The 12,206-nt window shown below is 49.9% G+C and overlaps 1 protein-coding gene across 6 annotated transcripts in view; it reads right to left on the bottom strand.

Annotated features, from left to right (window-relative positions):
• AP1B1 (adaptor related protein complex 1 subunit beta 1) overlaps positions 1-11,642 on the bottom strand; it is a 45,025-nt gene extending 33,383 nt beyond the window's left edge. For 3 of the 6 annotated variants that reach the window (XM_043901416.1, XM_043901417.1, XM_043901418.1), the window contains exon 1: positions 11,485-11,641. The gene's annotated coding sequence lies outside the window, so the exon portion shown is untranslated. Of the gene's footprint in view, positions 1-1,898; positions 1,950-11,421 lie in introns of those variants that run through there. The other 3 variants (XM_043901413.1, XM_043901414.1, XM_043901415.1) reach the window with 3 other exon arrangements.
• Positions 11,643-12,206: the final 564 nt, after the last annotated feature.

Below are 12,206 nucleotides of genomic sequence, written 5' to 3'. Positions count from 1 at the left end.
ACCGGGTAAGACCCCCTGCACCCTCTGCGTGGGTCTACTGAGGGTGGCGACCTGCTGTGTCCTCTCACTGCAGGTGCCTCTAGGATGTTGGCGCAAGAGAGATTTTTCATCCTCTCTGCAGGAGTGGAAAAAAACCCCACCGTTCAGTCAGACTCTGAGCTCAGGGAAGGCTGGTGCTTTTCTTGGCCCTGCTCAGCTGTCGCCAGGCACTGCGTCCCTAACGAATCCAGGCCACAGGGGCCAAGGCTCTGACCATGTACATGACTGAAAGCAAGCAGCCAATTTAGGCAAGAAAATGCTGAGGGTTTGGATTCCATCTTTGGAAGTGGCAAGGCACCTTAGAACAAGCAGCAACTGGAGGGACTTTCTGTTTCAGACCCTGCTACAGCCAGTGTGGTGAGTCACTTCTGCTAAGGATGCGGGTTCTAGGCCGGGATGCCCCTCAATCTCAGCATTTACAAGCCAAGGGATGCCTCGAGGGGACGGCGTGGTCCAAATTCAAAGCAGGGCAGGCCTGGAAGGACTGGTTTGTCCCCGAGGAGCCGCTGCTGCCCTCCCCACCTTTGTCCTCCCTCCCCACACCCATTCTCAGAAGATGACTTTGATGCCACAATCCCAGGGCCAGGTCCTGCTAATTTCACTTCTTTTTTTTTTTTAATTCTATTGACAGCTGCTTCTCCTGCCACTAGGCTTAAAGAAAGGAACTGAGTAAGAAAGCCTGAAACACAGTAGTTTTCTCTTACATTTTCTAGAACTATAAAGAAGTTCTTGGTGAGAATCACTAACACGCTGGCCAGGAACAAAGACGTAATTTAATTTAAGAGGGGAAAAGGGAAAGAGTAGCTAAAGACTTTGAATTTTAGCCACTGGAGTTAGGACTGGGTTTAAGAAAAAAAGTCCTCAAAACCTTTGAAATTTTTGAGTCATCATCACAAATCTAAATGTAATTTTATAAACAGGAGATTAAAAATATCTTTCCGTGTTTTAAGCTAATACATTAAGGGACTTCCCTGGTGGTCCAGCCATTAAGACTTCAAGTTCCCAGTGCAGCGGGCATGGATTCAATCCCTGGACAGGGAACTGAGATCCCACCACTACGGCCAAAACAATTTCTTGAGAAATGTTGACTGTATTTTGACTTTTCTCCAAGGTCTCAAATTTACTAAGAGTAATTAACTGGGCTGAGGTTAACTTTAGTTGAAAGTGGCTAATTTAAAAAATTACAACACTGGGTACAGAATTGGGGAATACTGTGCAATCATGAAAAAGAATGAGGCAGTGCTACACACACCTGTATGCAATACTCTCTAAGCTATTAAGTGAAAAAGAGCAAGATGCAAAACTATATGTAGTGTACTACAATTTCTATTAAAAATTAAAATATTAATAAAACAGAAACACACAAGTGTTTGCAGATGCATGGGCAATCCTTGAGGGTAAATAAGAAAAGCTGAGGGCTTCCCTGGTGGCTTGGTGGTGAAGAATCCATCTGCAAATGCAGGGGACACAGGTTGGATCCCTGCTCCAGGAAGACCCCATATGCTGAGAAGCAATTCAGTCTATGTGCCCCAACTATTGAGCCTGCGCCCCAGGGCCCACGAGCTGCAACCACTGAGCCCCAGTGTCTCCACTACTGAAGCCTCAGCGCTCCAGAACCAGTGCTCCACAACAAGAGCAGACACCGCGGTGAGAAGTTCGTGCGTCACAGCTAGAGAGCAGCCCCTGCTCGCCGTAACTAGAGAAAAGCCTGCACAGCCATGAGGACCCAGGACAGCCAAAATAATACATAAATAAAGGGTTTAAGTGACTGTGACCAGCAATTAAAAAAAAAAAAAGTTGACAGAGGTTTCCTCGGGAAAGAAAGCTGGATGAGCAAGAGACTGACTTTCATTACTTACCTTTGTCTGCCTTGGGAGTTTTATATCCTGTGCACGGATCGCCTCTTTTCAGTACAATGCAGTTCAGAAAACTATGGCACGTCTAATCCAGAGCACTACCCCCCCACGCAGCTGCCCCTGCAGTCTGCCCCAGACGAGCCCCTCCAGAGCCAGACGGGCAGGAGCCTGCTCGGCAGCTCACAGATCACCGTCTGCACTTCTCCACAGCCCTCCTCATGGCTCTATTCAGGATCTGTCCTGTCTAATGCTGCCAACCCAGGGACTGGCACGACGTCTGGCACATTCCAGGAGTTCACCAAATGTCTGCAGGCAAAATGAAAAGACAGGTTCCCAGAGCAGCTAGAAAACCAAGGGCCCATAACAGATCAAAACAAGACTCCTTGACGAGTGCCAGACAGTGACGACGGGGCGAACCGGGAACATAAGGCTTTGCAGTTAACTTTCTGCAAACATGGCAAGACTGATCCAAAGCCAAGACGGCTGGCCAGGAGCTCTAGCCTTGTACCAGCAGCTGAGTGACACTGGGCAGGCTCCCCCACCTCTGGGCCTTACTTTCTCCAGTTGTCAAGGGAGAATTCAACCAGATCCTTGGCCTTTCAAGCTGCATCCTGCCCCCCCACCATCCCAACTTTAAATTGTTTAAAATAAAAGTGGACCCGCTCTGGCTGAAGGGAGGGTGAGGGCCCAGAGCCTGGCTCGTTCCCCTATGCCCACTTCCCTCCCTCCTCACCAGGGGCCCTTCAGACACCCCACCGTTCCACAGAAAAACTTGAAAACAAAGTTTAAATGACCAAGTCCCTCTGGCATCTCGTGTTCTAGGATCCTTTACTAGAGGAGAAACCCACTTCCTCACCAGTCTTCCTGGGTATCAAACAATAGAAATGGAGCACGATCACTCACAGAGCATGACAGAAAACATTTCCAAGGGGACAAAAAAGAAAACAACTTCAGAAGGCAGCAGGGCCGGCAGGCCTCACTAGGTCTTCAGTAGGAGGGAGAACACTAACAGGCCAAGCAGTTCCCCAAACGGCCGGCCAATGGCCGGGGGGAGGACTTTCCTAGTCTCAGGGCAATGATTCATGTCTGGGCAACCCCCACTCTGCAGTCGGCCGAGAAGCGTGAAGCTGGCAGTGCCGGCGCGGCACACCATCAGCCAGGGACGGAGCCGGGAGAGTCAGAGTCTGTCAGTGGCCAGAGCCAGAGCAGTTCAGGAGAGGAGATGGGGAAGGAGCATCTGACAAGGTCTGAGCCGGCTCCCAAGACCCACCTCTGAGTTCAAGGATATCCGGGCAGGGAAAACCGATCCCTAGAAGTCTGTGTCGCTGGCTTCCAGCTTCAGTGCTGAGACTGTCACTGTTAACCTTGCCTGAGGAATGGCTTTCAGAAGCCTGCTCTGAGGCAAGTGTCGGCTCAAGGACAGTCAAGACTCAGCTAGGGAAGTGGACAAAAGGGGCTAGGGGAGTGCCACCGTCTCTTTGAACACAAAAGCCAAACTTTAACCAAACCACGTTTTGCTGTTTCAGTTCTATCTCAAGGGCAAAAGTTGATTATTTCACGATATCCCCCCACTCCTGCCAAGCCACATCAAATTTGGACACAAACAACAAAGGTTTGTGTCCATTACCCCATTTAATACAAACGATGTTTAACAGAGACAACGACTCTACTCGCCTCCCAGTAATTCTGTTCATCGCTCCTTACCTGTCTGACAGTCCCCTTTGCAGAAGGAAAAGATCCTCACTGGTGAGTACTAAAGTTCACATTACTGACAGGGAAGCAGGTAAGGCCACCTTGAAGATTAAAAGGTGAGTCAGCGGTAGAGAAACCAGATTTCAGGCTTTCTCTCTGAGACGATGGGGTCACCAAGCTCAGATTGGCTCTTTCGAGCCGGCTCAGTTGCTACGAGAAAGTAAGCTGTACTCTCCTTTGGATTTGGAACAAGATTTGAAACACAGGTGGCAGTGGCTGCAGTAATGACAGCCATCTGTCACGCGCTGTGGGCCAGAAGCTACATAGAGTCTTACACGGAATCCTCACAGTCATCTGTGGAGAAGGCACTGACAATGTCCCAAGTTTACAGACGGGGAAACTACAGCCCAGAGAGGTCAAGGCATCTGTCTGGAGTCACACAGCTGGAAAATGGTAGCGTCGACACTCTCCACCCGAGCCCCACAATGAGGTCACACGTGTCCCACCATATCCAGAGAGGCGACTCCTCTGACGAAGCCCTGGCAGAAACACACACATTCCAGGCTAAATGGTACGTGAAGTATGTTGCCACACATCCCTGCCGAGTCCCTCGAAGGTTGAATTACAGGTTGTTTTAGGGCCAGCCCATCCAGCTGGCCCTAAACGTCAAGTTTGGTAACGCGCCCAGCAAAAGCCCGTCTGGGTGAGCTCACTGAGTTACAGGCCTCCTGGGACCTGGATGAAAACTGGTTCGTCAAAGTCAATCTGCTGAGACCCACCAGCAACTGAAGTCTCAAAGTGAAAGGAACCACAGGCAGGCAAACGGCACACGCAGAGCTTCTATCAGCACTGAGTCTCCAGGGCTGAACTCTAGCATCAAGGGCTGGTTCTCAACTAACCTCCAAGCAAGCAGCAATGGATGGAAAGACCTGCTGCCAAGTAAAAGAAAAGTTCCTTAAATACAAAATAATAGAGGTTTCTTCCAAACAATCTTTAAATTCATGAAGATGAGAAGAATGGGGCCAGAGACTACAGAACTAGGCTTCTAAGACCTTGGTTTTCCCACCTATATATTGGGAACACTTGCCAAAAATCTGTCTTATTTTGTATATAGCCTGGTACTGTGCCCCACACAGGAGCGCACGTGCACACACACACACACACACACACACACACACACACACACACACACACACACACACACACACACACACACACACACACACACACACACACACACACACACACACACACACACACACACACACACACACACAGCAGACAGAGCAGTCTTTCCCTGCTGGCTCTTTCAGGTTCCAAGGGCAGGGAACAGACATCATGGGAACAGCCAAGAAATCATGCCCTCCAGATAACACCCACCAAAGCTCAGAGGAGACTCTGAAAGGGGTGGGGCCTCAAAGGAAGCCCTCTTGGATTAACAGGGGCTTGGTGGGGTGTGAAAAGATGTATCAGATTTGGAAAGGGAGGGGTGAAGGTGATATGGAGAAGACCCACAAGATGCCAGCAATACAAAGAGTGAATTGAGAATCACTAAACCAACACAAACATTGGGTGGGACGTGGGCTCTATGCTAATTTATGGCCCCTGTCATTTAATTCTCCAGTAACCCATTTAAACATGAGGATTAGAGACGCTGACAGAGGAGTGACATATCCAGGGCCAAAACAAGTGCACATGCTTAAGAGTCTGAAGGTAAGGTCTTGGCAGGGAAAGGAGCAGATGAGGCCGGGCAGGAAAGGATGAGATTCAAAGATAGCCCTGGATGCCAGGGTGAGCTGGACCTGCCAGCAGATGTGGTAATCTTATCAAATGCCAAGTCGCATGCTAACAAGTACTGGGCACCACTGATCACACCCTTCTTCATGAAACACTCTCTTCTCTGGGTTCAAGGATGCCATGCTCTCTGCTCTCCCTCCTACCCCACAGTCTATTTTTTTTTTATTATTATTTTTTTTCCAGTGGGTTTTGTCATACATTGATATGAATCAGCCATGGATTTACATGTATTCCCAATCCCGATCCCCCCTCCCACCTCCCTCTCCACCCGATTCCTCTGGGTGCCCACAGTCTATTATTATATTATTTGTTTTTCCCCCTCCATAATGAAATTCCCTAAGGACAAGGATTTTGTCCATTCTGTTCCCTGCTATGTTCCTAGCTCCTAGACTGGTATGGGGCAAGTAAGAGGTGCTCAGTCAATATGCAAATGACTAGGGCTCACTTCTCTCGGGGAAATTTCATGTAAGCCAACTTCAGCTAAAGTGCAGCCTCCCAATGTTCATTTCATGGGGTGTGCCAGGGTCGGAGCTCCCTCTGTTCTGGTTGTCAAGCTATTTTGACAAAATTGCAATTGAGACTGCCAAACACCCTGGTTCATTTTCAGCCACTAAATGGAAGGTAAATAAATACACGACAAGAGAGAGGAGAAAGGGCAAAGGGTAGAAGATCAAGTCGCAGCATCTCCACCGGGAGAAATGTTCAGGCCACTTCCCTCAGATCACCATCCCCTACCCTGGGCACCAGCTCAGAGCACGACCAGTGCTGCAGGAAGCGGGGGTACGAACGCGAGGGAAGGTGGGCAGAGGGGCCAGACACAGGCTATGATGCAAGCTCGGGGAGGCCCTCCCCTCCGCCTGTTACCCTCCCGGCCCACAGGCCTTCTTCCCGGGTACTCCAGTTACCAAGCTCTTCACCGCCGTCTACCTGCTGATCCTTCTGCCTGGATTAGACTCATCCTTCAAATCTCAGCTTAGGTGACGTCACTTCAAAGACGCCACCCCTGCACGCACTAAGTAGGTAATTTTCAGTCCTCGTAGCCCACTGCTCCTATTCACACATTCACTGAGTCATACATAGGTCTATATGCTGGGGATGAAGCAGTGAATTAAACAGACAAAAACCCTTCCCCTCATAGAGATTACATTCCAACGGCAGGCTGGAACGATAAGCAAGGTAAATGAGTAATATACATATAGTATCTCAGACAGTGAAAAATACTGTGGAGAAAAGAAAAACAGGGACAGGGGGTGTGGGGGAGGCAGAGTGCGAGGTTGAAATTTAAGAAGGGTGGCCACAAAAGGCCTCCTCGAGAAGGTGACAGGTGACATTGCCCGGGCAAGAGCCTTCCAGGCACAAAAAATAATGCAAAGATGGGAGTGTGCCCAGCCTGTTTGAGGAATAGCAGGGAGGCATTAGGGCCTGAACAGAGTAAGCCATGAGGGGGCAGCGGGTCACAAGGTCAGAGGAGGATGGAGGGGGCCTTACATGTCAAGGTCAGGACTCTGGCTTTTACTCCGAACAAGCTGAGTCCCTGGAGGGTTTTAAACAAGAGTCCTGAGATCTGGCTTACGCTTTAACCAGAGCAAGCAGCTGTGCCTCGTTTCCCTCATGACTTACCCGTTTTTTAAATTATTACATTTGTTCTCTATTTCTTCTTGGTCTCTCCCCCATTGCAATGTGGTAAGCAACCCAAGGACAGAAACTGTGTGGCTTGTCTACCTGTCATCACACTTCGCCCAGTGCCAAGCACACAGCAGGGCTCAATAAACACCGAATGAATGAGTGAAAGTTAAGACGTACAAAGGCTCTGACCTCAGTGTCGCAACACCCAGACACCCAGCCCTTCGAGATCAGAGAGTGAAGACCATAGAGACAGACTCCTCTTATACCTGGCTATAACGAAATTTTGTCTTTCTACTCTAAATAAGTTTAGGACCCTAAAAGGAATTAGGGTGTGATAAAAAGTATGTGCCACCCAAGTCAAGTACCCTACAGAGCTCAGCTGTAACAGATGTCTTCAGTGCTGAAAACCAACAATGAAGGCTTCGTTTTAAAGCTTTTGAGACCTGACTTCCAAATCTACCAGCTTGCGGCTCAAGTCCACAGAGGAGACGGAGGATCAGTGACTAAGACATCCTGGCTGATGAACTCTGGGCACTCTGTAGTTAACCAGCCATACTGTAACTCTAACTAGAGAAGGCCTCCCAACTTCAGGGAGACCCTCTTAGTAGAGGTCAGAAGTCAAGCCCAAGGCTAAAGAACCCAAAAAGCATGAGGCTTGGGAGAAGAACCACAGCCAAGCCCTCTCTCAGCTCTATTAAAAACAGGAAACAATTGAAAAACAAGGGGTTGGGAAAGGAAAGGCGGCCCCAGCAGGTACAACCCAGGTACTTGAGGGATCTGCATAGCCTAACAGGCACAACCATACCACAGCTCACAAGAATTACCATGTCACGTACTTAAGAGGTAAGTGAGGCTAAGGCAAGTGAATACATACAAAGCCCTCAACAGTGTCCAGCCCACCAAGAGCTTGATAAACGTTAGCCATTTTTATTCCTACACAGGGAGAGCTGTTACCACTGGCTCCTCCCTGCTACTTCCCAACCCCCAGGTCTCTGGAGGCCCTGGAGCACTCTAGTAGCAGGAGCAGTTAGAGACTAGTTAATCCCACCACAGGGCGGATTCTCCCGACCCTCCTAGGGTAATACGAGGAAGGATGGGAAATCATCTGGGAAGTGCTTTGAGTTTCCCAGGTGTCAGGGAATCCTAAAAGTTCAGTGCAATATCCACTTACTCATTCATTTACTGAGCACCTACTATGTGCCAGATATTTCACTAGGTGCTGGAGACACAGACAGTTCAGACAAGTCCTCTCCAAGGATTAAGAGCTGCTTACTTAGAAGACAGCCAAGTACACAGACAATGACAACACACTGTGATCAATGCCTCAAGACATCCAGTTCAGGCTTGCAGGTGGTTGGGGCGGGGAGGGGAGATGATCCAAGCAGTGGTCTAGAAAAAAGGGGCGTGTGTGACAGGAACCTGTGTTCAGGAGGCGGAACCAGGACAAAGCAAAGACACACAGGTAAACAACTGGGCTGGCAGAAGTCCAAAGCTGCTGAGTTTGACTGGAACTCAGGAAGAGGCTGGAAGTGAGGAGTTGGAGAGATGAGGCAGGAGAACCCAGCAGGGGTTAGAGCTCAAAAGGCCTAAGGCCAGGCCAAGAAATGTGAATTTCAGCTAAGGAATGTGAGTTTCAGCCGACAGAAAGGAGGGTCCACAGATGGTTATTCAAGTAGAATTGTTTAAAAAATATATATTTATTCAGTTGTACTGGGTCTTAGCTGCAGCACGTGGGATCTTTTGTTGGGACCCATGGACTCTCTAGTTGTGGAGTGTGGGCTTAGTTGCTCTGTGGCATGTGGGATCTTAGTTCCCTGACCAGGGATCGAACCCGAGTCCCCTGCATTGCAAGGCAAATTCTTAACCACTAGGCCACCAGGGAAGTCCCCTCAAGTAGAATTATTTTAAAAAGACTCCCCACTTGCTTAATTAATATTTTCTCTCTGGAGCTGTTCATTCCTCTCTGTGTGAAGAGAAAAAGAACACAAAAATCATTCCTGGGCTGTGAAAATTTATCAGATATATCTCAGGCAAAAAGACCCGTTCAGAAAAAGAAATACCTACAAGTAACAGAAGCCCCTTTGGCTTTTGGAAATACATTGGAGCAGAAAACTCATAACCAAGCCATGCTGGCTCACCATTAGCACATCACGCTTTGGTGCCAAGCATGGGGGTTTTCGGGAAGTGAGCAAGCAAGTCATGCAACAGCTTCGAGGATAACTAGAAAAAGATGAAAGTCCAAGCCCAGAGCTAGCAGGACCAACAGACTGAACTTGTTCTGAAACACTTTAAGGAAGTGAAACAAGAAGGATGGGAGAAGTCCTGTGTACACAAAGGTCTCTGCAGAGAGAAGTAATACCCCCGAAACCAGGCCCCCAGGAAACATCAACTGACTAGGGTCAAGGCACTCGCCACAACAGACTGCACAAACATCCTTGTCCAGCTCCCACATGAGCCAGTGCTGAGGGGGAGGGGAAGGCAGTGGGATTATTGTAGAGCTGAGGTAAAGGCGGCTCTGGGTCAGACTACCAAGAAGCTGCCGAACTGGGAGAAGAATCCACGGCTGACAGACGAGGGGACAAGGAAGGCTCTTTCCACCACACTGCTGAGCTCTTCAAGTCGCTCAGGTGAAGACTCTATTCAAACCACACTCAACAGTTAAACTTTATACAACGTCTGAGGGATCTGAGTCTTTGAACACTAGTGAAGCCACTCTTCATGACGCTGCCCTGAGGGGTTGAAGGAGCCTGGTGGGCTCAACTCAGGACAGGGAGTCAGACACTCTGAGCACTGCTCATGTCCCTACCATCTGTGACGAGTCACTTCATCTCAAATCCTCCCTTGGAAGGATGGGGTCAGGTGACAATATTAAGTTTCTGTGAATTCAATGGAACTAGGGAAACAGACAGTGGAGTTTAAAAACAGGCACTGCACAGTAATATTTATACCCCAGCTTTCTTTAGAAGTGTGTGGAAACCCTCATGGGTTCATTAAGGCTTGTAAAACCCAGGAGTGGGTAGGAAGTCAGCAGGTCTGTGCTGCTATCAGGGAAACTGAGGCAGAACTGCAGCAAGTGAATGTCGACAACTGAGTAAGGCTCAGACTCACAAGACCTAATCCTCTGGCCATGAAACCACCTCACCGTCTCCCAGGCAACGTGTGCGTTCCCCAGCCAAGAAGCCATGGGACCTGCACTTTTCTCAGAGACTCAGGCCCTTACCTTGGGAATGCTCTTTAAGAACCTAGGGCCAAAAGATACCCTAGGGGTCATATGGTTCCTCCCCTTACTTGAAAAAGAATGCAGCTCCACCACTCTTAAGAGAGGTTCAACATATTAAAGTCATTGCATGGCTAGCCTGTTTTATGTCTCGCAGTTCTCAACAGTTGGGAAAAACATCCTTTCTTGTTCTGAACAGTAATCAGTTATAGCAACGGCCTGCAAGACCATTTCATCCTAAATTCAGGGAATAAATGCTCCTCAGGAAGGTTAGATGAGAAGCAAGAAAGCTACATCTGTATATGTTGTTGTTCAGTCGCTCAGTTGTGTCCGACTCTGCGACCCCATGGACTGTAGCCCACCAGGCTCCTCTGTCCATGGGATTCTCCAGGCAAGAATACTGGAGTGGGTTGCCATTTCTTTCTCCAAGGAAATGTATCTTTATATAGATGCAAATAAATTTAATGGTGGCTAAAGACATTAGACAGCCCCAAACGCCCAACTTGCCTCAGTCTCAGCACGCTGCAGGGCCCAGCGAGCCCTGACTCTCATCCATACTACCTGATTGACCTTACAGGTGTGATATAACTTTTCTGCGCCTCAGTTTCCTCGTGGATAAAATGGGGATAATAATAGTAGCTATCTCACAAAGCTTGCTAGGAAGCTTAAATGCGGCATTATAAGCACGGTGCCTGCACACAGGGGCAGCTCAATAACCAGCAGCTAGCATTCCCATCAGTAGTTCTGGCATTACCACAGGGGTCCCCAGTTACCTCGTCTGTGAGGCGCCTATGGACAGACCCAACCTCTATCCAACCCCACCCTAGAGGCGGTGGCGCCAGGCCGTTTCATATTTTTTTTTCTTTTTTTGAACCTTGGCAAAGAGATAAGGCCCTTAACGACGAGGAGGCCTCAGGGCAGCCACGGCGGTGAGTGTGCAGGGGGAACCAAGACCCGAAGAGAAGTTCCCTGTCAGGCCGGGCGCAAGCTCCCCTGGGCCTAAGTCTAGGAGTCTCAACGGGAGGGCGCCCCGGCAAAGACTGCGGACCTGGGACGGCTGGGGTGCACGCCGGCGGCCAAGGGGGCGCGAATGAATGAACCCGCAGCCCTTCTGCCTCGTCCGGCCTGGAAAGCCACCCTAGACCCTCCAGTGCCCCGTCCTCTCCGTGACCTTTGACCCCAGAAACCCCTCACCTCAGACTCCCGACTCCCCGCCCCACTTCTTCTCTGGCCTCGCCGGGCTCCCCGCTTCCTCACCCGCAGGTCCGAACGGCTCCTGACGCCACGGCGCGGCTCGACGCGGCAGGAAAATGTCCGCGGCCTTGTCCTCGCGCTCTCGGTGCGCCCGCGCCGCCGGACGCTCGGAGCCCCGCGGCTGTCACCTGCCAGGCGGAAGTGAGCTGCCCGCGCGCGGGCACTTCCGGTGGACGCACAGGCTTGGGGCGGGGTCAAGGGTACAACCCAGGTGGGGGCGGAGACAGCGAGGCGAGGCGAAGGGGTGGGGCGTCTGAGTTAACTCCGCCCCCGACACGTAGCTTCTCCGCCGAGCAAAAAAACCGCGAGACGGTTAGATGGCATCACCGACTCAATGGACAGGAGTTTGAGTAAATTCTGGGAGTTGGTGATGGACAGGGAGGCCTGCCGTGCTGCAGTCCATGGGGTCGCAAAGAGTCGGACAGGACCGAGTGACTGAACTGAGCTGAACTGAGCCTATATAACGTGATGGAGATGGAGAAGATCGTCGAGACTCTGAGGTCTATTTTTCTTCTTTGTTTGGAGGTTGGCTTCCCTTCTGTGTTACAAACAGGGAAACTCAGTCTCTGAGAGGGGCCGGAGTTGCTCAAGATCACTTACCTGTGAAGAGAAGAGTTAAACTAGAGCTGTAAGTCTAACCTACAGCTTGAAGCAGCCCTTCGTGGAATTCCGCGTCATCGGGAAAACCTCACACCCTCTAAGGAGAACTTCATGATGTTCCATTT

The sequence above is a fragment of the Cervus elaphus genome, chromosome 5, assembly GCF_910594005.1.
Source record: "Cervus elaphus chromosome 5, mCerEla1.1, whole genome shotgun sequence".
Classification (NCBI taxonomy): Eukaryota; Metazoa; Chordata; class Mammalia; order Artiodactyla; family Cervidae; genus Cervus; species Cervus elaphus.
The sequence above is the reverse complement of the archived record's forward strand: the minus strand, read 5'-3'. Positions and strand labels throughout refer to the sequence as shown.